Raw genomic sequence first — 25,199 nt, 5'->3', positions numbered from 1 at the left:
GAGAATGTCATTCTCACAGGCTCTAATAAGTCAGGATTTATTCAGTGTTAATTTGTTAAAGACAACTGTGTTTCTAGCCAAATCCATGGGAGACGTTTCTCCTGGCAGTGTTGCTGGGGGTATTCCCGTGGCTTAGTGTTAGGGGAGAACACGCCTTTGAATACTGCTGAAGCTGTGAGTACCCAAAGCGCACCGGAGTACTTTTGCCATACGGGGTGTTAGTCACTGATACACGTCTCAGTCAGACCTGATGGATTCTTGACCCCTTCCTTTTTTAATTTTTTAATTTTTATTTATTTATTATTATTTTTTAAGAGCACAACCCCTCAGGTGGCCACCATGAATCTCTGGTGTTTTCAGTTGGCTGCAGCCTATTTGTCATCTGTGGTTCAAACATACTCGAAGCCTGATGATGCTTGCCTCTGTTGTTCTTCTGCTGTGTGACCTCCGTGCCTGCAGGGTTCAAGACTGTCAGAGCTGGGAGCCACCTTCACAACTACCAGGGTTTCCGGAACCTCCTTTATCCACTCCTGGGGATGGAAGAGATGTCATCAGAGGTGAAGGCCTATTAGGTTTACACGCCATTGATAACGAATGAGGTTTTCTTTTATATAAGGGGAGCTTCTTATAACGTGCTTTACTAGGGTAAAGAAGCTTTTGAGGTTTGCTTTCTCTGGAAAGATAATTTGTGATCCTGCAGTTGTTTTCAACAAAAATATAATTTGCATACCAGTGCATGTTGTATTACTGAGCACTGGCTGACAAATGGTTCTTAACTCGTCATTCACTCCGCCACTGTTTCTTGAATGGCATATGTGTGCCAGCTGTAGTAGGAACTTGCTAGGCTCTAGGACTAACCCTTATGAAATAGGGGTCCTGGGGGAAGCAAATGCATATAACTATAAACATTTGAGGGGATATCAGAGGGGGTGCCTATAGGTGCAAAACTTCGTTCATTCATTGCCCCATCTAGGAGGTTTTGTGTCTTAGCAGCGTGTTCCATAGCAACACATCCCTCTATCAAAATATTCATCATATTATTTTGAAATTCTCTGCTTAGGTATGTGTTTTTCCGACTAAGTTTAGAACTGGTTAAGGACAGGCTAAGGCGTATGTATTATATATATCTACACACACACACATATTTATATATATACACATTACCATTTTAAATATACAATATATATTTATATATGTACACACATATATATTTCTCCCTCTCTATATATACATACACACCATACACATACACACACACACACACACACACACACTTCTACTGCCAAGCACAGAAAGTCAAAACTCGGCAAGAGTTCTTTTAGTGTTCATGAAAAAATAGATGTGTTAGTTGAGAGCGTCCTTAAGTTGCCAGGGGAAAGACAGGATGGATTCACAAAGGGAGATAGTGTGTTTTTTTTTTCTTTGTTTAACTCTTGAATTCCAAATAATTCTGACTTATGGAAAAGTTGCAAAAATAGTATAGAGAATTCCCATATACTCTTCCCTCAGATTCCCCAAACATTTCACCCCATTTGTACTTTCTCTCTCTGTGGATATAATTTTTTTTTTTTTCTGAAATGTTTGAGAGTGGAAGGTAGAATGCAGAGCAGGGTGAAAGGCGGAAGGAGAGAGGTGGGTTGGGAGGCTTTTTTTTTTTTTTTTTAACCTTCTAAGATGGAGTTTCGCTCTTGTCATCCAAGCTGGAGTGCAATGGCACAATCTCGGCTCACTCTAACCTCTGCCTTCTGAGTTCAAGTGATTCTCCTGCTTCAGTCTCCCGGATAGCTGGGATTACAGGCGCCCACACCATGCTCGGCTAATTTTTTATATTTTTAGTAGAGGGGTTTCACCATGTTGGTCAGGCTGGTCTTGAGCTCCTGACCTCTGATGATCCACCTGCCTTGGCCTACCAAAGTGCTGGGATTATAGGCGTGAGCCAGTGTGCCTGGCGATTGGGAGGCTTTTGCAGTAACCCAGAGCGCTATGATGAGGGCTGGACCTGGTTGGAAATGATGAGGAAGGTGGGAAGTGGTTAGGTCTGGCATATATTTTGAAAGGAGAGTTTAAATGGGTTGGATGACAAGAGAGAGAAAAAGAAGTTTTAAGGATGATGTCAAGGATTTTGGCCTGAGTAACTGGAAGACTAGAGATGCTGTTATTGGGATCGGGAAGACTATGGGAGGAGTGGGTTATAGCAGTGGGAATCAAAAGTGTGTTTTCGGCATGCTAAATTTGAGGTCCAAAAAGGGATGTCAAGAAGTGTTGGCTGGGCACCGTGGCTCACGCCTGTAATTCCAGCACTTTGGGAGGCTGAGGCGGGCAGATCACCTGAGGTCAAGAGTTCGAGACTAGCCTGATAATTATTAAAATCGATGATTGATGTTTACTAATTAATCATATTATTGCTTCTAATACTGCAGGGGGTGAACACCTACCTGTGATGTTGTTCCTAATATCTAGGGACAGAGAGCATGATTTTAGTTTTAATGCCACAGTAGGTGTACACTCACCCTGTGACACTGATCCTAGTATTGAGAGGGGTAGAATATGACATGACTCCCAACATAACAATGAATGGACAGCCACCCGGTGATATTGCTCCTAATATTCACAGAAGAAGCATATGATATTACTCCCAATATCGCAGGGAGGGTACAGCTCTTCTGTGATATGGTTCCTAGTATCCGGATGGGGAGAGGATGATAATAATTCTAGTATCGCAGGCTGTGTTCACCCAACCTGTGATATTGTTATTAATATCCTGGAAGGGAGAGGATGATATGACTCCCCATAGAGCAGGAGGCGTACACCCAGCCTGGGATATTGTTCCTAATATCCATGGAGAGGAGAGGCTGATGTTACTCCCAATATGGCAGGGAGTGTACATCCACCCTGTGATATTCTTCTTTTTTTTTTTTTTTTTTTTTTGAGACGGAGTCTGGCTCTGTCGCCCAGGCTGGAGTGCAGTGGCGCGATCTCGGCTCACTGCAAGCTCCACCTCCCGGGTTCACGCCATTCTCCTGCCTCAGCCTCCCGAGTAGCTGGGACTACAGGCGCCCACAACCGCGCCCGGCTAATTTTTTGTGTTTTTAGTAGAGATGGGGTTTCACCGTGGTCTCGATCTCCTGACCTTGTGATCCGCCCGCCTCAGCCTCCCAAAGTGCTGGGATTACAGGCGTGAGCCACCGCGCCCGGCCAATATTCTTCTTAATATTACAAGGCTGAGAGGTTGATATTACTCCTAGTATTGCAGACGCCGTACACCGCCATGTGATACTCTTCCTGATATCTGGAAGTGGAGAAGATGGTATTAATCCCCATATCGCAGGAGGTGAACACATACTCTGTGATATCTTTCCTAGTATGCAGGGAGAGAGAGGATAATATTATTCCCAATATTGCAGAAGATGTACACGCCCCCCGTGATATTGTCCTTAATATTCCAAGGCACAGAAGACGATGTTACTCCCAATATCGCAGAAAGTGTACACCGCACAGTGATGTTGTTCCCATGATCCAGGAGGGAAGAGGATGATGTGACTTTCAACCCTTGCACCCTGCAATGCTCTCACCCTGCAACACCGACACCAGCTCAACCTGACATGGGCCCAGAGGTGCTGTCTGGGGGTGTTCATTGCTTCTCTTTTCTCCCTTGGCAGACTCAGTAGAGGAAGCTGTGACCGAGCAGCCGCAGGAACAAGGTGGGTTTTGCCAGTGGCTCAGGCTTCCTCTGGTTATGCGTTGGGCCTTGGGGTAATGCCGGAGGAGGGGACAGAGCTGAGTACAGTGGGCATTGGATGCGACAGTCACCCCTCTGTGGTGCGGGCTGGGGGCTTGGGGGACATCGCCTAAGGTGGGCCTGAACCTCCCGTCTACTCTGGCACTGGAGGCTGTGGGGTCCCACACTTCTTCCAATGAACATGCTGACCCCCGCCTGGTCCCCGACCGAGGTGGGGCATCCTTTCCACTGCTGGGGCCCACATGTAGCTGTGGGTTCCTTTTTCATGACCTGGAGAAGCTGCAGCTTGCCCTGTGCTCTGCCTCAGAGATGGGAGGCCACACAGCCCTCAGCGGGTAGCAGAATTCAGAGCCTTAGGTTGCAGGGGCCTCAACTGAGGTCCCTGAAGGGTCTGCTCCTTCCTGAGGGGCTGATTCAGGGAGGCTCTCCCGTCTCCCCTCTGAGGCTCTGTCGCTTCCCCTCACACAGGGTCCGCATGTGGACAGCCTGGTGATGTGAATGCACCAAGGGCCCTTGGAAGTTCCCTGGGAATGGGATCCATCCCAGTACATTCGGGATGCAGGCACAAGGTCCCACAGGAGGCCCGGGAAGCCAGTGGGGAATGGAAGGCTGTTGTATGTTTGCCTCGGGGAGGGGGTGGTTCCACCCTCTGCCAAAGTCTCTGGAGCAAAGGCACGTGGCTCTCCAGCTGCCCCGGAGGCCAGGGTAGTGGCTGGGAGGGGCTGTGGGCCTCTGCCGGGTGGGGGAGATTTCTTAGCTCATCTAGTGTAGTCAAGTCACATTTGCCTCTAAATCATATTTATTTATTTTTTTAATGCCAAGGCTTTACAGATGAATAAGGAGGCAGTTTGTATTGAAAATATTTTTTGCAAGTGAGCTTGAAACAGAGGGTCTGTTTAAATCTAGGTTTTTTCCTTCCCAGTAATGCCTCCTTTCATCCCAGGTTTTCCAACAGGAAATGCGCTTGTTTGCTCACCTCTGGGAGGGGGCTTTGGCTAGGAATCCACCAAAGCCAGCAGGCACCAGTGGGTTGCTTGAGCAGGCTGGCCTTTGTTAGGAACCGAGGGCTTCAGGTTTTCAGACCATCCAAGGTGAAGGTGGCCACAGGGGCCTGGAAGCTTTCCCATCCTTCCTGCAGGGATGGTCCGTTTCCCTGCACGGAGCTGGGTACATGGGTACAACACCCCTGTCCTGTGCCGTCGGTGGCTTTACCAATTTTGCATAGCAGCTTTTGAGCTGATCAATAGCTCTGATTGGCTGTTGAGGATTTCATGGATTCCTGTACCCCACCGGGGGGCCCAATATGCTGACAAAAGTTACATTTGTAGTTGTAGTGCTGCATATACATGGGTCCAGTTAGAAGGCTTTGATTCTATCTAAAGGGAAAGGCATCTCTGAGGGATCACTGAGCTGACATAGTCTCCTAAAACCATGCTGTGAGGTGGCGACAAAGCAGGACAGGAGGGTGATTTTGTAGGAGAGTCGGGCCACGGGCCTGCGTGTTCTCTGTGTCCCCGGAGATCGTACGTGCTCCAGACCCTGGGTTTGCATTGCGCATAATTCTCAAGGGCTCATGGCAAGCTGCGCCAGGGACACAGAGGACGGGGATGCAGGGATCCTGCCCCAAGTGGACCAAGGACTCACTGTTGGACTCTAATCTGTCTAGGTGTTTTTGTGACTTGCAGAAATACCTCCACCTTGCCTGGGCCTGGAGCCACAGGAGACCCTGCCGAAGGTGAAGAATATTCTGGAACAATGCAAGACCTGCCCAGGCTGCCCCCAGGAGCCAGCGTCCTGGGGTCTCTGTGTAGCATCCAGCAACATGAGCTTGCAGGACCCCGAGGAGCCCTCCTTCTGCTTGGAAGCTGAGGACAACTGGGAGGATCCAGAGACCCTGAGCTCACTGCTGCTGTTCCTGAACAGCTCTGGATTCAAGGCCAGCTTCTGTGGCCTGTACAACCTGGCGCTGCCATGGCTGAGCAGCATGTTCAGCAGCTTTAGCGACGAGTAGGAGCTGACTGGGCGCCTGGCACAGGCCTGAGGGGCGGCCAAGAAAAGTGGCCTCCTCATGGCCCTGGCCAGGCTCTGCTTCCTCCTGGGGCTGCTGTGCAGCAGGAGGCTCAAGCTGTCCCAGGCCCGGGTGTACTTGGAGGAAACACTGGGGGCCCCGGAGGGCAGCTTCGGGGACCTGTTCCTGGTGGTGGCTGTGTACGCCAACCTGGCCGGCATTTACTGGAAGCAGAACCGGGAGAAGTGTACACAGGTGGTTCCCAGAGCCATGGCCCTGCCCCTGGGGACGCCTGGCCACATCTGCAGCACCGAGGCGGACGGGGAGCTCCTGCAGCTGGTGCTGCAGTGGGCGGTGGGTGGCCAGAGCCAGCAGGCCTAGGCCCGGGCCTGCTTCCTGCTGGCCAGGCACCACGTGCACCTCAAGCAGCCTGAGGAGGCCCTGCCCTTCCTAGAGCAGCTGTTGTTTTTGCACAGGGACTCGGGAGCCCCAGACGCTGCGTGGCTCTCAGACTGCTGCCTACTCCTGGCTGACATCTACAGCCGCGAGTGCCTGCCCCACCTGGTGCTGAGCTGTGTCAAGGTGGCCTCATTGAGGACACAGGACTCGCTGGCTGGTTTGCTGAGGAACGTGAACCTGGTGCTCCAGAACGCCCTCCAGCCCCAGAGCCTCCCCACCCAGACTTCCCACTACCTCAGGCGAGCGCTGGCCTCCCTAACCCCGGGAACAGGCCAGGCGCTGCGCGGCCTTCTCCACGCCAGCCTGGCCCAGCCATACAGCCACCATGGCTACCATGGCCCAGCCATCACCTTCATGACGCAGGCGGTGGAAGCCTGTGCTGTTGCCGGAGTCCGTGCCATCGTGGACCCCCTGGTGGCCCTGGCCTGGCTGCATGTGCTTCATAGGCAGAGCCTGGTGGCCCTGAACATCCTGCAGTCTGTCCAGGATGCAGTGGTGGTCAGCGAGGACCAGGAGGGTGTGATTGCCAACATTGGTGGCCGTGGCTCTGAAGAGGACGGGACAGACGAGGCAGGCAGCCAAGGGCTACTACCACGCACTACCGGTGGCTTGGGACCTGGGCCAGCGGAGGAACCAGGCAGTGTTGCTGGCCAACTTTGGGACCAGCTGGCCCAGCACTACCTCCTGGAGGCTGTACGTCTGTTCTCGAGGCTTCCCTGTGGGGAGTGTGGCCGGGACTTCACCCACATACTCCTGGGCCACCTCTTCACCCACCAGGGCCCGGCCCAGCAGTGCAAGGGCTACTACAAGTGGGTCCTTCTGGTGGCCGTGGAGATGGACCACGTGGAGAGTGAGTGCCCCAGTTCCTCCTGTGAGCCTTCTGGGGCCACTTGGGTCAGGGCACACCTGGGGTTTGTGATTCGGAAACAAGTGGTGGTTTTCCCACTATCGAAAGCGCTGAGTCATGGCCAGCAGCAGATGTTGGCAAACGCCCTGGAGACAGGCCGTTCCCATGCAGGGCCAGGCCCTCTGTACCCTACTGAGGCAGGCAGCTCTTCTTGGTTTGCCCAGGGACCATCCTGCCTTGAGCACGGAAAGTCCTGTGTGCTGGGAATCCCTAGACATAACCCTGGGATCAAGGCATGTTGTGCTGAGCTAGGACTTGGGGCCCCTCCATGAGCCAGGCCCTGAACGCCAGTTCTTGTGCCTGTGTTTGCTTGGTATCTCGGCAGCCCTGTGCACCGGTCATCCCACTTCACAGAGGACACAGGGGCGGGTGATTGCCCAAAGCCACAGAGCAGTTCACGCAAAAGCAGCTCGTGCTGAGTGTGCCAGGCCCCACCCACAAAAGGGGCTTGTGGGGTCCTCGGGAGGGAGGTGCTGAGCGTGGGAATGTGAGCTTCAGGCCAGAGAAGCCACAAAAGGGTGAGTGGCGTGATGGCGGGGCAGCACTTGGCCCCGGGTTAGGGAAGCCTCTTTAGTCTGGGCCCAGAGGGTTAAGAGGATTTAGTCAAGTAATAGGTGTGGATGAGGGGCTGATGGTGTAGCCTGTGTGAAGGCCCAGGGGTGAGCGAGTGGGGGTGAGTCAGCGAGGATGGGTGGGGTGTGAGTGGTGGTGAGTGAGCGGGAGTGTGAGTGGGGATGAGTGTGGTGTGAGTGGGGGTGAGTGAACGGAAGTGGGAGCGGAGATGAGTGGGGTGTGAGTGGGGTGAGTGAGCAGGGCTTATGCAGGGAGGTGCAGAGTTGGGAGTGGGTGGGTTGGGTGCTGGATGGTGAGAAGCTCTTCTGGAGAGCTAAGCAGGGCCTGGGGCCTCAGGCTGTGGCTTGGCCTTTTCCCCAAGAGCACTGGGGAGCCACGGAGTACTATCGAACAGTCAGTGCAGACCGAGCAGTGAACGGACAGTAGCTGGGCAGGGCTGTCCGAAATCTAGGCCGCAGAGAATAGATGAGGAAGTTGAGTGCAGGGAAATGGCTGAGACAAGGGATACTGCTGAGTCCCCTCTGCCTTGCAGCGCTTTGTCATGGCATAGTGAGACCACTCAGAGGTGCCTCTTGTGGCCTGGACCAGAACTCCAGGGCCTGTGCCCAAATCTGAATCTGCTCATTTCCCAGCACAGGCCTGGCACCCACTCTTGGCCCTAGGAGTGATGAGATTTTGGAAAGGACCGTGTGAAGGGGCCCCGGTCCCACACATCTGCCCAAGGAAGGTTGGGGGATTCAGACCCAGGCTTCTTCCCCAGGGACATTCTCTGACTGGAAGGAGACCCTCCAGGAACCCAGCGCCCCAGTCCCCTCTGCAGCCTCCGGTGGCTCCTGGCACAATAGCCTGTGGTACCTCCTCCTACGAGGCCCTCCCCTGGGTGCTGGGGGATTCAGACTTGGAAATGCAGGCCAGGGAACGGGGATCATGCTTCCCTGTCTCCCCACCCTGAGCTGAACGGTCGGGGAGACCGAGGGCGGGGCTGATACCCCACATGCTTCCTTGGGGTCATTTTTGAGTCACTTTCGGTAGTTTGTGTCCTTCTAAGAGTCTGGCTGTTGTGTCTAGATGGTCTGGCTTCTTGGTGTACAATTGTTCGTAGTGTTTTCATGGAATCCTTTTATTTCTGTCAGGTCGGCAATCATGTTTCCTCTTTCATTTCTGATTTTAGAAACTTGGGTTTCTAATTGTTTATTTATTTTTATTAGAGATGGGGTCTCATCATGTTCTCCCAGGGGGGTCTTGAATGCTGGCCTCTGTGATCCTTCCCCCTCGGCCTCACAAAGTGCTGGGATGACAGGCGTGAGCCATGGTGCTCAGTCTCTGATTTTAGTCATTTGTGCCCCATCTTTGTTTTCTTGGTCAGTCTGGTGAAAGATTTGTCAATTTTGTTATTATTTTCAAAAAACCCACTTTTGGTTCTGTTGATTATCTCTTTTGTTTTTCCATTCTCTGTATTTTTACTTCCCATTTCCACTCTCACGTTTATTATGTTCTTCCTTTTATTCACTTTGGGTTTAGTTCATTTTCTAGTTTCTCAAGGTGGAAAGTTAGGCTTTTGATTTGAGATTTTTCTTCTTCCTTTGAATGTAGACATTTACAGTTATAAATTTCCCTTTCAGCACTGCCTTAGCTACATCTTGGTGTTTTTGATACACTGTGCTATTTTTTTTTTTTTTTTAAAGTTTTGCTCTATTGCCCAGGCTGGGGTGCAGTGGTGCAATCTTGGCTCACTGCAACTTCTACCCAGGTTCAAGTCATTCTCATGCCTCAGCCTCCTGAGTAGCTGGAATTACAGATGTGCACCGCCACACCCGGCTAATTTTTGTATTTTTTTTTTTTTATAGAGACAGGGTTTCACCATGTTTCCCAGGCTGATCTCAAACTCCTGGACTCAAGCGATCCTCCCACCTCGGCCTCCCACAGTGCTGGGATGAGAGGTGTGAGCCACCGTGCTGGCCCGGGCTGCGCATTTGTTTGTATTCTTTTCAAATTAATTTTCAGTTTCCCTGATGGTCTCTTCTTTGACTCACTGGTTGTTTAGGAGTGTGTAGTTTTCACATATTTTTGAATTTCCCACGTTTCCTTCACTGTCGATTTCCAGTTTCATGCCAGTACAGCTGAAGAACACCTGTGCTTTGGTCTCAGTCCTTCTCCCTTCACTGAGGCTCATTTTGTGTCCTGGCACATGGTCTGTCATGGGGAATGTCCCATGGGCGCTCAAGAGGACTGTGTATTCAGCTGTTGTTGGGGGGCGTGTGTGACAGATGTCCATTCGGCATACCTGGTTTCCTTTGTTAATCTTCGGAATGTTTCTGACACTAGAAAATCAGAAGCTTTCCACCGTTCCCAGCGCCCTGGCTTTGGGAGAGGCCAGTGAGCCTGTGGGTTTGGAGCCTTGTTGCATGAGAGAAGCATGTGTGGAAATGCCAGGGGCCGGCTTTGAACCCCATTCCCCCAACATGATGCCGTGTGTGGCAGACGTGATGCTTGGCTTTGCTCTCTCAGGGTTCCATCTGCGACAGGGGCTACTTGTGTCCCTGGTCTCATCATCTCAGGCTGAAGGTGGCCCTGGTCCTGGCCAGAGGGGCTTTGTGAAGCAGAAATAGATGGCCTGGTGCAGGGGCCGAGCCTGGCCAGAACCTCGGCCCTGGGAGTTGTAAAGAAGGCCGGCCTGTACCATGAGCATGTGCACCAAGCTGTGCCCATGTCACGGTGTGCTCGGCGCCTGCCCTTGCACAGGTGCATGGCCTGTCTGAGCCCAGGCTCCCCGCCTATGGGGCCCAGGTTCACAGAGGTGTGAAAGAGACAAGCACAGAGCAGGGGCCTCTGGACCCAGCCAGCCTCGCTTCGATGCTGGGAGGCTGACGTCTTCCATTTTGTCTTCTGCCCAGGCCAGCAGCGGGCCGTCCAGCGGCTGTGCTACTTCTACAGCGTCGTCATGCCCAGCGAGACCCAGTGTGTCATCTACCACGAGTTCCAGCTCTCCCTTGCCCGCGAGGTGGCCGACCAGGTGCTGGAGAGGGCAGCTCCTGGACACCACCAGTCAGCTCTACCTGTCCCTGGGCACCTAGTGGTGAGGACTGGCTTTGCAGTGGTGGGGATGTGGAGGGGTGCAAGGGGGTTGGGGTGGCAGGGAGGGGGGCACAGGGAAGCTGGCCCAGGGCCTCCTCAGCCCCTTTCCTTTGGATCATTTGGTTCCTTGGCATCAGATGCTTTGAGCTGGTGGGTCTGGGGTCATCCCAGGGCTGCTGCTGGCTTGTGAGTCCCAGCTTGAGTCTCTCTTGTTGGGTCAAAGGTCATCTCAACCCCAGCAGAGGCAGTACGTGCACTCTGGGCTGTTCTTCCTACTATGGTGGCCTTTGTCATCTGACCTCTGCCTGCCCCGAGTCTTGACTCCTGGCCTTCATCTGTCCCCTTAAATGTGACCACAGCAGCCACCTGTGGCTTCTCTCCCACAGAAGACAGAGCCAATTGTGTCACCTGCTTCCCCGGGGCAGGGTTTCAAGGTCTCACGTCCCATATGTGGCCCACTCGGCTTCCCCCGAGCATGCTGACCTGGTGGGGTAACCATGGCCCTGGCCACCCCACCCACAGGGCCTGGTGACATTGCTGCAGTCACAGCCCCTCAAGTGTTGGACTTACTGAGAGAGCAGGGAAGGGGCCAGATTCCATGGGGACCCGGGAGACTGGCTCCAGTCTTGGCCTCAGGTTCACAGAAGGAAAATGGGTCAGTGTGCTAGAGCCATGCTTCTCAAAGTGTAGTCCCTGGACCAGCAGAGCAGCATCCATGTCACCTAGGAGCCTGTGGCAAGTGGGAGTTCTAGGGCCTGCCCCAGGCCTGTGGAGCCAGAAGCTCTGGGGGCAGGGCCAGCAAGCTATAAGGACAGGCCTCCGGGTGACTGTGATGCCTGCACACCTTGAGAACCATCGGCCTAGATAGCCTCTGAACACTAACGGCTCTTGGTGCGTCTGGAGAAGACACAGGCCATGTCTGGGAGGCAGGGGAGATGGACTAGCACATTCCTCCTGCCACAGGGCAGCATGATGCTCGATTCCCTTGGAAGGATGTCCTTCATCTTTTCCATGCCGTGTGTGTTCACCCTGGCCCTCCCAGCAGCCTGGGAAGGGCAGAACACTGCACATACAAGAGGGCCGTTCCCAGTCCCCACATTCCAGATTCATCTGTCACCAGACCCACGAGAGGAGGCAGACTGGTTCCAGGAGGATGAGAGCCCTTGTTCTGACACCTGTGTCTGATTCCAGTGATTCCAGGGCCTACAAATCCTCTCTGGACTACACCAAACGAAGTGTGGGAATTTTCATTGACCTCCAGAAGAAAGAGAAGGAGGCACATGCCTGGCTGCAAGCAGGGAAGATCTATTACATCCTGCGACAGAGTGAGCTGGTGGACCTGTACATCAGGGGGGTGGCAAGGGATGCAGGAGGACCCCTGTGCTGTTCACTCTCTGTCCATCCACCCATCCATTCATCCTTCCAGCATCTATTTACCTGTTCATCCTTCCAGCCATCCATCCATCATCCATCCATCTGTCCTTTCATCCATCCATCATTCATCCATCCTTTTATCATCCATCTATTCACCCGTCTATCCATCCATTCACCTGTCCATCCACCCATCCATTCATCCTTCCGTCATCTATCTATTTACCTGTTCATCCTTCCATCCATCCATCCACCATTCATCCATCCATTCTTCCATCATCTTCCCATACACCTGTGGGTCCTTCCATTCACCCATCCATCATCCATCCATCCATCATCCATCCTTCCGTCCATCCATCCATCATCTATCCATCCATCCCTTCGTCCATCCATCCCTCCATCATCCATCTATCTGTCCATCCATCCATCCATCATCCATCCACCTGTTCATCCTTCCATCCATCCATCATCCATCCATCCATTCTTCCATCATCTTCCCATACACCTGTGGGTCCATCCATCCATCCATCCTTCCATCATCCATCCATTCATCTGTTCGTCTTTCCACCCATCCATCATCCATCCATCCATCATCCATCATCCATCCATCTTTTTATCCATCCATTCACCTGTTCATCCATCCATCCATCCTTCCATCTATCTTTCCATCATCAATCCAACTGTTCATCCTTCTATCCATCCATCCATCCATCATTCATTAATCTATTCATTTCTTCATCCATCCATTCACCTGTTCGTCCATCCATTCATCCATCCATCCTTCCATCCTTCCATCCATCCATCCTTTCATCCATCTTTCCATCCATCTTTCCATTATCCATCCATTCAGCTGTTCATCCTTCTATCCATCCAACCATCTTCCATCCATCCATGATCCATCCATTCACCTGTCCATCTATTCATTCATCATTCATCTTTTTATCATCCATCCATTCACCCATGTATCCATCCATTCACTTTTCATCCATCCATCCATCCATCTATTCTTCCATCATCCATGCATTCATCTGTTCATCCTTCCATCAATCCATCTTTCCATTTATCCATCCATCCATTTATCCATCCATCCATTTATCCATCCATCCATTTATCCATCCATGCATCCATCATCCATTCGTGTCCATTCTTCCATCCATCGTTCATCCATCCATTTATCATCCATCCATTCACCCGTGTATCCATCCATTCACTTTTTCATCGGTACATCCATCCATCCATTCATCCTTCCATCATCTATCCATCCTTCCATCATCCATCCATCCTTCCATCCATCCATCCATCCATCCATCCATCCATTCATCCATTATGAATGCATCTATCATCCATACTTCATCATCCATCCACTTGCCTCCTGTTCATCCTTCCATCCATCCATCTGTCCATTCATCCATATATCCATTCATCCATCATCCATCCCTCCTTCCATCATCCATCCGCTCACCTCCTGTTCATCCTTCCATCCATCCATCATTCATCCATCCTTTTATCATCCACCCATTCACCGGTCTATCCATCCATTCATCTGTTCATCCATCCATCCGTCCATTGATCCTTCCATCATCCGTCCATTCACCTGTTCATCCTTCCATCCATCAATCATCCATCCATCCATCCATCCATCATCTATCATCCATCATCCATCCATTTATCCATCCGTCCATCATCCATCCATACTTCCATCATCCATCCATTCACCTGTTCATCCTTCCATCCATCCATCATCCATCCATTCATCCACCCATCCATCCATCATCCATCCACCCATCCATTCACCCATCCATCCATCCATCATCCATCCATCCATCATCCATCCTTTCACCCATCCATCCATTCACCTGTTCGTCCATTCATCCATCCATCATTCATCCATCTACCCACCTATCTACCTATTAATCCATCCCTCCATACATCTATCTGTCCATTTGTTTATCCATACATTCGTCTATCCACCATCTATCCATCCACATGTACATACATCATCTACCCTCCACCCATCCATACATTATCTACCCACGCATACATACATACACACATCATTCCACCCACCCATCCATCCATCCATCCATCCATCCATCCATCCATCCATCCATCCATCCATCCAAGTATTCATCTATCCACACATCCATCCATCCATCCATCCATCCATCCATCCATCCATCCATCCATCCAAGCATTCATCTATCCACACACCCTTCCATCCATCCATGTGTCTACATCTCCTCATCCATTCATCCATCCATCCACTCATTCCTAAGCCACTGCTGAGCACCTGTTGTGTGCCTTTTCCCTCCCTCCAACTGGTTCCCTCACATCCTCCCCCGGTGGCCAGCATCTTCTCCCTGAGGGCAGAGGCGCGGCCCCCCACAGTGCACAGCACCTGCTGGTATACAGCACATGCTCAAATAATGTGACCACTCAATTAACACACAGAAGAACTTGCTCCAAGCGACATGTGGCACATCTCCTTATAAAATGAATCTATCATAGTGGCTGTTTTCAGAGGCTTTCCCAAACACAGTGTGATCTGGAACAAATTGTGAAGCCCACGAGCCTGATGAAGCTTTCATTATTGAGCACCTGCTATATACCTCCTTGAGCTGAGGAGAGGGAAGAAGAGCTCATGGCCAAGAGGGGACCAGGCGCACCCACAAACACTGCTGATGTGGCAGGGATGTGGCAACGCAGAAAGGAGCCAGGGGCTAGGCTCCCAGCAATCTGGGGGCCACGGAGACTGGTTTGAGTGCAGAGGGAGTGGGCTAGGGCTAGCCCTGTTGGTAGGATTCACAGGTGTCGGGCTCCTGGGCTGCAGCTGCTCAGTCACCTCCTGGCACTCAGGAGCATCAGTTCATTGTCCTCATGCCAGTGGTGGGGGCAGCCCTAATGCACAGGGTCTGAAAAATGCTCAAGTGTACCTGTAGTGTGTGAGAGGAAGGAGCCTAGCAAAGGTGCGCGTAGCCACCTCGCTAGGTGTGGGTCTTGAGGGAACTTCTGTCTCCTTTCAGGTGGCACAGAATGTGGACCTGTACACAGGCAACCTCAACCTGGGGCTGGAGCTGTTTGAGGCAGCTGGAGACATCTTCTTCAATGGGGCCTGGGAGCGGGAGGAAGGCATGTCCTTCTACCGGGTGAGCTTGCCTGTGGGCTGATGTGGGTGGGCCTCAGTGGGGCACCTGGAGGGCTGAGGCACAGGTGTGGCAGGGTAGAGGCCTCCCAAATGGAGGCAGGGCCACCCATGCACATGATGAGTTTACAAGTGGTCTCACCGGGAATGATATTGACCATGCCCCTGCCTGGGACAAACGCTCGGGGCCTGGACGTGACAATGGCTCTCCCCTTGTACCTGATGACCTCAAGCAACCCTGAGTGGGAAGTCCTGTCCCCATCTTCCAGATGAGGAAACTGAGGCTCAGAGAGGCACAGGGACATGCCAAAGGACACACAGCATATCAGTGGGAGACCCAGGTCTGCATACACCCCAAAGTGGGACGGCTTCTCCCTTCCTCTGAGCTCACGGTGTGGCTCAGCCCTGGGCACAGATCAATGTGGTGTTTTTAGAGCAGAGAGGAGTGCTGGCTCCCCCCAGTCAGACCTCTGGTACCCAGGTGGGAGAGGCTGGTCTGAGGCTGTCGAGTGTAGCTGGATGGGCCTCAGGTGACTCTTCAGCCCCCAACTTGGATGTCTGAACTGTGTGTTATCCCAGAGCACAGAGCTGTGTCGAGGTGCAGGGGTAGCTGGGGTGTGGGAAGCTCCAAGCACGTGTTTGAGCTCTGAGGAGGGCGCTGGGCAAGGTGGGTGCTGCGGGAAACCTGACCCCACCTGCCTGTGTGGTAGGACCGGGCCCTGCCCCTGGCAGTGACTACGGGCAACCGCAAGGTGGAGCTGCAGCTACAGCTGTGCAACAAGCTGGTGTCACTGCTGGCCACACTGGAGGAGCCCCAGGAGGACTTGGAGTTTGCCTACATGGCCCTAGCACTCAGCATCACTGTGGGTGCGTCCCCTGAGCCCCTGCCCTGCCAGGACCCACACTTTGCCAGAGCCCAGCCTCCAGGTCTGCAGGCCAGGAGCTGAAACAGCTACTGGATTTTCCTGGTCTCCTGTCCAGGCAGGCAGCTCTGCCCAACTGGCTTCCCCGTCCGGCTGTGGGGCACAGCCCGAGGTCTCTCATGCAGTGCAGAGCTCCCTGTCTGACTGAGCTCTGCTTCCTCTGCCTGTTCCCGCTGCTGACCACAAGGGCCGCCCAGTGTGCCCTCTGCCTTCCAGACATCCCAGGCATCTCGTTGGTCCCTGTATGTGTCAGGCTGAGTGGCACATTCCCTTTCTCTTGTACCCTTCCCACCCTCATCAACCACACGGCTCTCTGGCTGATAAAATCCCAGTTCCCCTTCCAGCAGTCTGCCCCTTAAGGCCGTGCATCCCCTGGTGCTGTGCCAGGGTCGTCTGTCCCCCTGCAGAGACAGGGAACCCTAAGCAGGCCACATGCCCCAGCGCCTTGTGCCCCGTGGCCCAGTACACAGTAGGTGTGCAGCTGACTCCCCAAGGTAGGGGGCTCTGATCATGACACACCCAGGAGGAGTCGGATGTCATGTCTGTGGGTTGCCTGGAGCCGGGGAGCCCGGGAGCACCTGCACTGCATGGCTTTTGGGCTCCCCTGGTTAAAACCAGTGAGCAAAGGCAGGTGGCTATGTGTAGGCACAGACCTGGGCCATCCAAGTCCGACTTTGCCAAAGCCTCTCAGTAGACAGGCGCAGGCCTTATTAGTTCTGCTTTGCAGATGGAAAAGTGAGTCTGGGAACCTGGAAGGGAATGGCCAGAGCTGCCCAGGTGACCACAGGTGCCTGGAGACAAGCCACGTGTGCTGCCTGGGGGTCTGTATACTTGCTCCTGAGGGGCATGTTCCCTCCCTGCCCCAGAGAGCCACATCCTCACACCTGTCCCTTTGGCCTGCACCCCAGGGGACCGGCCGAACGAGCGTGTGGCCTACCACCGGCTGGCCGCCCTGCACCACCGGCTGGGCCATGGCAAGCTGGGGGAGCACTTCTACCTCAAGGCCGTTTAGCTCTGCAACTCGCCGCTGGAGTTCGACGAGGAGACCCTCTACTACGTGAAGGTGTACCTGGTGCTCGGTGACATCATCTTCTACGACCTGAAGGTGGGTGGGGAGGGGCAGGGCTCGGGGTGTTCCTGGCCCCCTTGGAGTGGGATCTCCATCCGGACCCCAGAGGCCTGGGATCCAGCCTTTCTTAGGAATGGCCCAGTGGCCTCCCTGGAGCTCTACACCCAGCTGGAGGAGCCGGCAAGGTTAGCAGGTAAAACCCAGCTCCCCAGATGGCCAGGCCCCACCCTCAGGAACTCAGTCCCAGCCAGGGAGGCTGACACATGAGTGGGCAATGGTGGCCTCTGGGTAAAGAAGGGGGATTGTAGTCACGGGGCCCTCCTGGAGGAGGTGACACCAAAGCTGAGTCTTGACAGTCAAGTGTCAAGGTGCATTTAACAAAGAAAACAGGGTCGGGAGAGTGACATTTCAGAGGATGCCATCATCCTCACATTGAATCCACGTTGCAAGATCCAACCCAAATCTTGGCGCCTCCTCTAGGAAGCCTGCCCAGGGTGCCAGCCTGCACTGAGCAACTCCTTCCTGGAGTCCCGAGACACCTTGAATCTTCACATCACCCAGGAAGGGTGGGGTGGGACCAGTGTCTTACCATTGAGTTCACAGACAGGGAAACCCCAGCTCAGGGCAGGTGCAGTGGGGCGGGGCCCCAGCCAGCCAGGCTGAGGCCTTGTTAGGTCGGGTGTGTCTCGAGGGGAGGTGCTGTGCTCCCTCTGCCCCCAGCCCTGCAGGGGTGGAGAGCTGGGATTGGCAGACTGAGACCTGTGGTGTCTCCACCCATCTGCCCAGCGGGCACCACCCCTCCTTAGCATCACACCAGCCTCGTGTCAGTGCTCCTTACGGGCTGAGGGGCCAGGGCACTCCAGTCCAGGGGCCGAGATCTTGGGGGCCTTAGAACAACATGAGGAGCTGGGGCAGCCCTAAGACCCTGCCCCGTATACCCCACCGCAGGCCTGGGGCTGCCCGGGAGGCCCCCGCCCAGTACTGGCGACACCTGGTGGTCAGACGTGGTTTCTTTGGCCTCCCAAGTCCCAGCCAGATAGGGAGGTGCCAAGTGTCAGGCCCAGGGGGACGCTGTTCACCACTCAGGGGCACGCCTGGTACCCAGGGGGTCGGGCCTCCCAGAAGAGGCCTTTATCTCTCTTGGTCAAGCCTGCCGCCCACTCCGCCTGTCCAGGAGAAAGGAAAGCGCCAAGTAACACAGCCCTCCTTCCCATGCACAGTCCTCCTTCCCATGCACAGCCCTCCTTCCCATGCACAGCCCTGCTTCCCATGCACAGCCCTCCTTCCCATGCACAGCCCTCCTTCCCATGCACAGCCCTCCTTCCCATGCACAGCCCTCTTTCCCATTCACAGTCCTCCTTCCCATGCACAGCCCTCCTTCCCATGCACAGTCCTCCTTCCCATGCACAGCCCTCCTTCCCATGCACAGCCCTCCTTCCCATGCACAGCCCTCCTTCCCATGCACAGCCCTCCTTCCCATGCACAGTCCTCCTTCCCATGCACAGCCTTCCTTCCTATGCACAGCCCTCTGGGCCTCATCGTGACTATGCTGTCACCACAGGCCAGCTTCCCACAGGGAGGCCCCCTTGGAATTCCCCAAGGGCGGCTGTCTTTCCAAGGCTACACCCTCCTCCATGTATAGGAGGCTCTGGACCCAGGGCCCAGAGGAGTGGGAGAAGAAGCCGGGCTGGATGGGACCTGGAAGGCTGGCAGAGAAGCAGGGGTAAATGGGCATCTTTGCCAATTGCCTCTAAAATGGGGTCCCCTTTAGTCTACACATGAGAGTGAGCCCTGGAATAGGGTGGATTAGGTGTTTACTGGCTCAGGCTGTCACTCACTACAGGCACATGGAAATGCACACGCAAATGCACACAGGCACAGGCACACGCACACACAGGCGCGCACACACAGACGTGCACACACAGGCACACACACAGGGACATGCACGCACAGGAACACAAACACGCACATTCACATGCACAGGCACACGCACAGACATATGCATTGGCTGGCTCTTTCCTGTTTAGTTGGGAAGCCCCCACCCCTTCAGGAAGCCTTTGCCTTCCACACCCGGCTGAGTCTGGGGCCTCCTGGGCTTCCCTCTGCCACAGCCCGGGCCACCCTGTGTGGTCAGTGTTCACTCCCAGGTCCCTCAGACTGGAAGCAAGGACGTTAGGCTCAACCATGCACCCAGCACAGAGTCCAGTGTTCGGCTGGGCCGGGGGGCGTTGGATGAGCGGTGGCGGTGACTCGGGGCCTTCTCACGCCCCTGCTCCGTGTGTGGGGCGGGGCAGTGAGGGAATGGACTGCTGCATCTTGGACTCTGTCATTGGCCCTGGGAGCCATCTTGAGATGGTAAAGAGGGACAGGCCAGGCATGGGTCTTAGAGAGGTCCCTTGGGTGACCGCCATGTGGAGGAGGTGCCTGCGGAGAGGCTGGGTGGGGGATGGGAGGGTGAAGGAGGAGGTCTGGGAGGCGGCATCCCAACCCAGGGATGGTGAGTTTGAGCCAAAGACGCATTGAAAATGGGAGTGGATGTCTGGGGAGTCACACTCCGTCAATATTTCAGGGAACATTGCCAGAGAGGACACCTGTGACATGGTTTTGTACCTGGCCTGGCCCGTGGAGGGCCTGGAAATGGTCAGCATGGACAGGGGCCAGAGGGGAGCCTGGGTCACTCAACGCAGTGCCCCTGCTGTGGCTTGGAGCCACGGGTCCTGCATGAAACTCTCAGAGCAGGCAGGATCTGCCCTGACCTCAGTCCATGGGGAAAGCAGCCACTGCCTGCAGAGAGGGTGGCACTGGGGCAGGAGGCTTGGGGTGAGTGGGGCGTAGGGACAGTCAGGAAGGCTTCCAGGGGTGTCAGGGTCGTCCCCACCTCCTGCAGCTGAGACCACAGCAGTGTCACAGGCTTCGGGGCTCATGGGGTGAGCCAGCATCGGATGGACATGTGGAATGACCTGGACACAGGAACGGCCTCTGGGAAGACGGGCTCCGAGTCCCCCTTTTGCTGACCATGACCTGTCCCCTTCAGGATCCGTTTGATGCAGCCGGGTACTACCAGCTGGCACTGGCAGCCGCCGTGGACCTGGGCAACAAGAAGGCACAGCTGAAGATCTACACGCGGCCGGCCACCATCTCCCACAACTTCCTCCTGGACTGCGAGAAGTGGCTCTTCTACCAGAAGGCCAGGACCTTCGCCACAGAGCTCAGCGTCCACAGGGTCAACCTACCTCCTCTGCCACTCTGCGGGTGGGCCCCCTGGTTGGCCTCCAGCCACCCTCGCTGAGGACAGTATCCGAGGGAGTGGGTTTTGTGCAAGGAGGATGATCTCCTGCCTCTCCTGGTGTCTCCCGTAGCTCATTTTCTGGGTAATGGAAGCATAAAAGCAGGGTTCAAATAGCAATAAATGATTTTTTTTCTTTTTTTGCAAAAACATACCGAAGTCCCCATGGCATCCTTCCCTGTGTGCTTCCTGGGCTGTGTCTAGGGGACAGCTCCTTCCCTGGTGGCAGCCCTCTGATCTTGGGGATGAGAAGGACCGTGAGTCCAACAGACCTGGGCCAGGTCACCATGAGCCTCGGTTTTCTTGGCGGCCAGAGGGGAGATGGTGATTGAACTCTGGGCAGCTCCCTGCTCTCCCTGCTCAGAGTTCTTGCTGTAGGTCTCATGCCACCCTTGCCTTTAACCTTCAGGCCACTGTGCCCGGATGTGGGGGCTGTTAGTGTCCCTGTTCGCCATTGAAGAAATAGAGGCACAGAGAGGTTAGGAGTCTGGCCCACCGTCACACAGCAGGTAGAGGCGGACACGCAGAGCCCAGTACACTGACCACCACACCACCCTGCCAGCCTGGAGCCAGGAAGGTGTCCCCCATTAGGACCCAAGGTCAGCTCCTGGAGCTCTCTCGTGGTGTCAGGAGAGCCGCAGGCCAGTGAGGGTGGCCCCGGGGATCCCTCACTCAGTGTCCTTTGCTCCCAGACTTGGTTGGGCCGAGCCTGGCCAGTCTCACCTCTGGCCACTGGTCAGCCCTGCGGGAAGTGAGATGCAAGGATCTCCGCCTGTGTAGACGCTGCTACCCAGTATTGAAAGCCTTATCTGGGCTTCCCCCCAGCTCTCCCCACCTACCCCCTCCCCTTCCGTCCCCCGGCCCTCATCCCAGTCCCAGGAATCCCAGGTTTCCCTTCTTGGAATCTCTTGGCCCCAGGGAATAGAGTTCACACTGTCTCTTTGTCAGTTTACGCAAGGAAACTGACGTTCAGAGACTGTGGGTGTCCCACGTGATTCTCACATACACTGCACTCTCCCAGACCCCTCTTTTAAACACTTTAAATGAGGTGACTTTCACATCGCATGCAATTAACTATTTCAACGCAAATAATGTGGTGGCATTTGTACATTCACAGTCCTGTGCAACCACTCACGCCATCTAGTTTCAAAATGTATTCCTCTCCCCAGAAGAAACCTCCCATCCTCACTAAGCAGTTACCCCTCCTTGGTATCCCCCAAGCCCCTCGTTTAATGGAAGGGGAAGCTGAGGCCCGGAGAGAGACTTGTCATTGGGCGGAGCTCTGATAATAAGGAATCAGGCACCCATCTGCTGCTTCAGCCCTGGGTTGGTTTTCCACCCAGCAGAGGTGACAGAGCCAGGAGGTTCTGGGAGCGCCACAGGTGTCACTGGTTCAGCCCTGGGTTGGTTTTCCACTCAGCAGAAGTGACAGAGCCAGGAGGTTCTAGGACCCCATGCTTGCAGCCAGAGCCCTGCCCCGAGCCTCCCCACCAGGGGGCAGCAGAGAACTTTCCAGAACCGGCCGCGGGGCTGGCGGGAAGCAGCGGGTCAGAGCTGCTGACAAACCTCACGTGGACCCCAGATCGCTGTCTCTGTGGGTTGGGTTTGGGAATTGGAGGGGAGGCCGCATGATTGGAAACGTGAAGACAGCACGGCCTGGCTGGAGCAGCCGGAAGCGCCGTCACGTTGACTGAGGACACAGACCTCCTGTCCGCTGGGCCCGGCCTGCAGCCATTCTTCTCGGGGTGGGGCCCGTAGGTCCGGGTTGCTCTTGGTCCCTGACCTGCTTCAGAGTCCGGCGGGCTTTGGACCTCTGCCTCCCCATCTACGCCCACCCTGGCTGGTGCCATGAGGGGCCTGGATCCTGGGATCCTGTTCCTCTTGGGCAGCAGAGTCTGGGGGACCAGAGGAGATGATGGGTCTTCAAGCCCCACATTCAAACCCCAGCCCACCACTGACAGTCTGGGGGTTCGGGATGAGGGAGTTGATGTCTCTGAGCCCCAGTTTTGTCACCACTGAAATGAGGCCGATATAATGGGGCAGAGTGCCAGCCCCCGGGCTAACAGAGGCCTGTTTCCTACTGACAATACCTCTTACTCCTAGGAAGAGCTCCAACCACCACACACTAGGGAACACTCAACCCAGGCCAACTTGTCAGAGGCACGAGAACCAGAGCGACTCCATCTTGAATGGGGGCTGGGTAAAGGGAGGCTGAGACCTGCTGGGCCGCATTCCCAGGAGGCTGGGCATTCTTAGTCACAGGATGAGATAGGAGGTCGGTACAAGATACAGGTCATAAAGACCTTACTGATAAAGCGGGTTGCAGTAAAGTCAGCCAAAGCCTACCAAACCCAAGATGGCCACGAGAGTGACCTCTGATTGTCCTCACGGCTCATTATGTGCTAATTATAACGAATTAGCTACTACAAGACACTCCCACCAGCACCGCGACAGTTTACAGATGCCATGGCAACATCTGGAGGTTTCCCTACATGGTCTCAGAAGAAGGGAGGGCAGAAACTCTCATTTCTGGGAATTGCCCATCCCTTTCCTAGAACACTCATGAATAGTCCAACCCTTGTTTAGCGTATGATCAAGAAATAACCATGAAAATGGGCAACCAGCGACCTTTGGTGCCTTTCTGCCTATGGAGCAGCCATTCTTTATTTTTATTTATTTATTTTTTTGAGATGGAGTCTCGCTCTGTTGGTCGAACTGGAATGCAGTGGCGTGATCGTGGCTCACTACAACCTCCACCTCCTGGGTTCAAGCGATTCTCCTGCCTCAGCCTTCCTAGTAGCTGGGATTACAGACACCTGCCACCACGCCCAGTTAATCTTTTGTATTTTAGTGGCGACACGGTTTTGCCATGTTGGACCAGGCTGGTCTCCAACTTACCACGTCAGGTGATCCACCTGCCTCGGCATCCCAAAGTTATAGGATTGCAGGAGTGAGCCGCTGCGCCCGGCCAGAGTAGCCTTGCTTTTATTCCTTTTCTTTCCTAATAAACTTGCTTTCACTTTATGGAGTCGCCCCGAATTCTTTCTTCTGTGAGATCCAAGAAACCTCTCTTGGGGTCTGGATCGGTACCACTTTCCAGTAACAAACTTGCTTCACCTCTCAGACCCTTCGTCTCTTCATCTGTACCCAAAGACAAAGCCTTCCCCGAGGTTCCAAAAGTGTGGGGAGAACGCATGGGAAACGAGGGGCACAAAATTGATGTGCAGAACCAATATCACAGACTCGGTGTCAAGCCACTGTCATACTGGAAGTAATATCATGCTCTCCCCCAAGTTATGAGAAACAATATCACAGGGGGGTGTGTACCTTCTCTGGTGGTGGGAGCAGTATCACCATCTCTACCTTTAGATGACAGAAACGATGTCACAGGGTGGGTGTACACCCCGTGAGTTTTTGGAAGCAATGTCATTCTCTCTTCTTCTAGGTTTTACGATTCACATCACAGGTGGGATATACACCCCTTGTTATATTGGATGGAGTCTCATCCTCTTTCAACCTGTATCTTTAGAACAATATCCCATGGGTGTTGTATATCTCTTCAATATTGGTAGTAATACCATCTTCTCCTTTCCTGGATATAAGAAACAATATCACAGGAGGGTGTACACCCCTTGCAATGTTGGTAGTAATCTCACCTCTCCCCTGTGGTTATTAAGGACAAAATCCCAGGGTGGCTGTACAGTTCCTACGTTATTGGGAGCAATAACATCCATTCACCCCATGGATATCAGGAACCATATCACAGAAGAGTTGTCCACCCCCTTCGATATTGTCATCCATGTCATCTTCTTCCCGCCTGGATATTAGGAACGATACCCCAGGGTTGGGGGCGGTGTACACCCACTGCGATATCGAAAGTAAAATCAGCCTCTTTCCCGCTGGATATTAGGAACTCTATCACAGGTGTGTGTGCACCTTCTGGGATATTGGGAGTACTATCAGCCTCCACCCCGCTGCATATCAGGAACAGCATACAGGGGGCAGGGTGGTTACACCGCCTGCGATATTAAGAGCAATACTCTTCTCTTTCCCCTGTACATTAGGAACTACATCACAGGGGTCTGTACACCTTCAGCGACATTGGAATTCATGTTATCCTCTCCCCCATTGAATGTCAAAAACGATATCACAGAAGGGTGTACACCCCCTGCAATATGGCCAGTAACATCACCGTCTCTACCTTTGGATACTAGGAACAACGTCACAGAGGGTGTGCACACTCCCCTGCAATATTGGGCAGAATGTTATCCTCTCTTCCCCTGGATATTAGAAACGATATCCCTGGTGGAGGGAGGTGGAGTACATTAAGAACAACATCACTGGGTGGCTGTACTCCCCCTGCAATATTGGCTGTAGTATCATCCTCTCTTGCCTCAGATATTAAGAACAATATCACAGGAGGGGTGTACAGCCGCAGCCCCTGCGTTATTGGGAGTAATAGCGTCTTCTCCCACTCTAGATATAAGGAACAATATCCCAGGGTTTGTGTACATCCCTTGCGATATTGGGCATATTGTCATCGTCACCCAACGTGAATACTGGGTGTAGTGTCTCAGGGGGGTGTACACCTTCTTCGATATTGGGAGTAATATCATTCACTCCCCTCAGCATCGTAGGCTAAATATC

General features: G+C 53.8%; 1 pseudogene; it reads left to right on the top strand.

Annotated features, from left to right (window-relative positions):
• Positions 1-3,655: 3,655 nt before the first annotated feature.
• On the top strand, positions 3,656-20,704 carry LOC139361209 (SH3 domain and tetratricopeptide repeat-containing protein 1-like; annotated as a pseudogene).
• Positions 20,705-25,199: the final 4,495 nt, after the last annotated feature.

Source organism: Macaca nemestrina, unplaced genomic scaffold, assembly GCF_043159975.1.
Source record: "Macaca nemestrina isolate mMacNem1 unplaced genomic scaffold, mMacNem.hap1 Scaffold_102, whole genome shotgun sequence".
NCBI lineage: Eukaryota > Metazoa > Chordata > Mammalia > Primates > Cercopithecidae > Macaca > Macaca nemestrina.
This window is presented reverse-complemented; position numbering and strand designations above follow the sequence as displayed.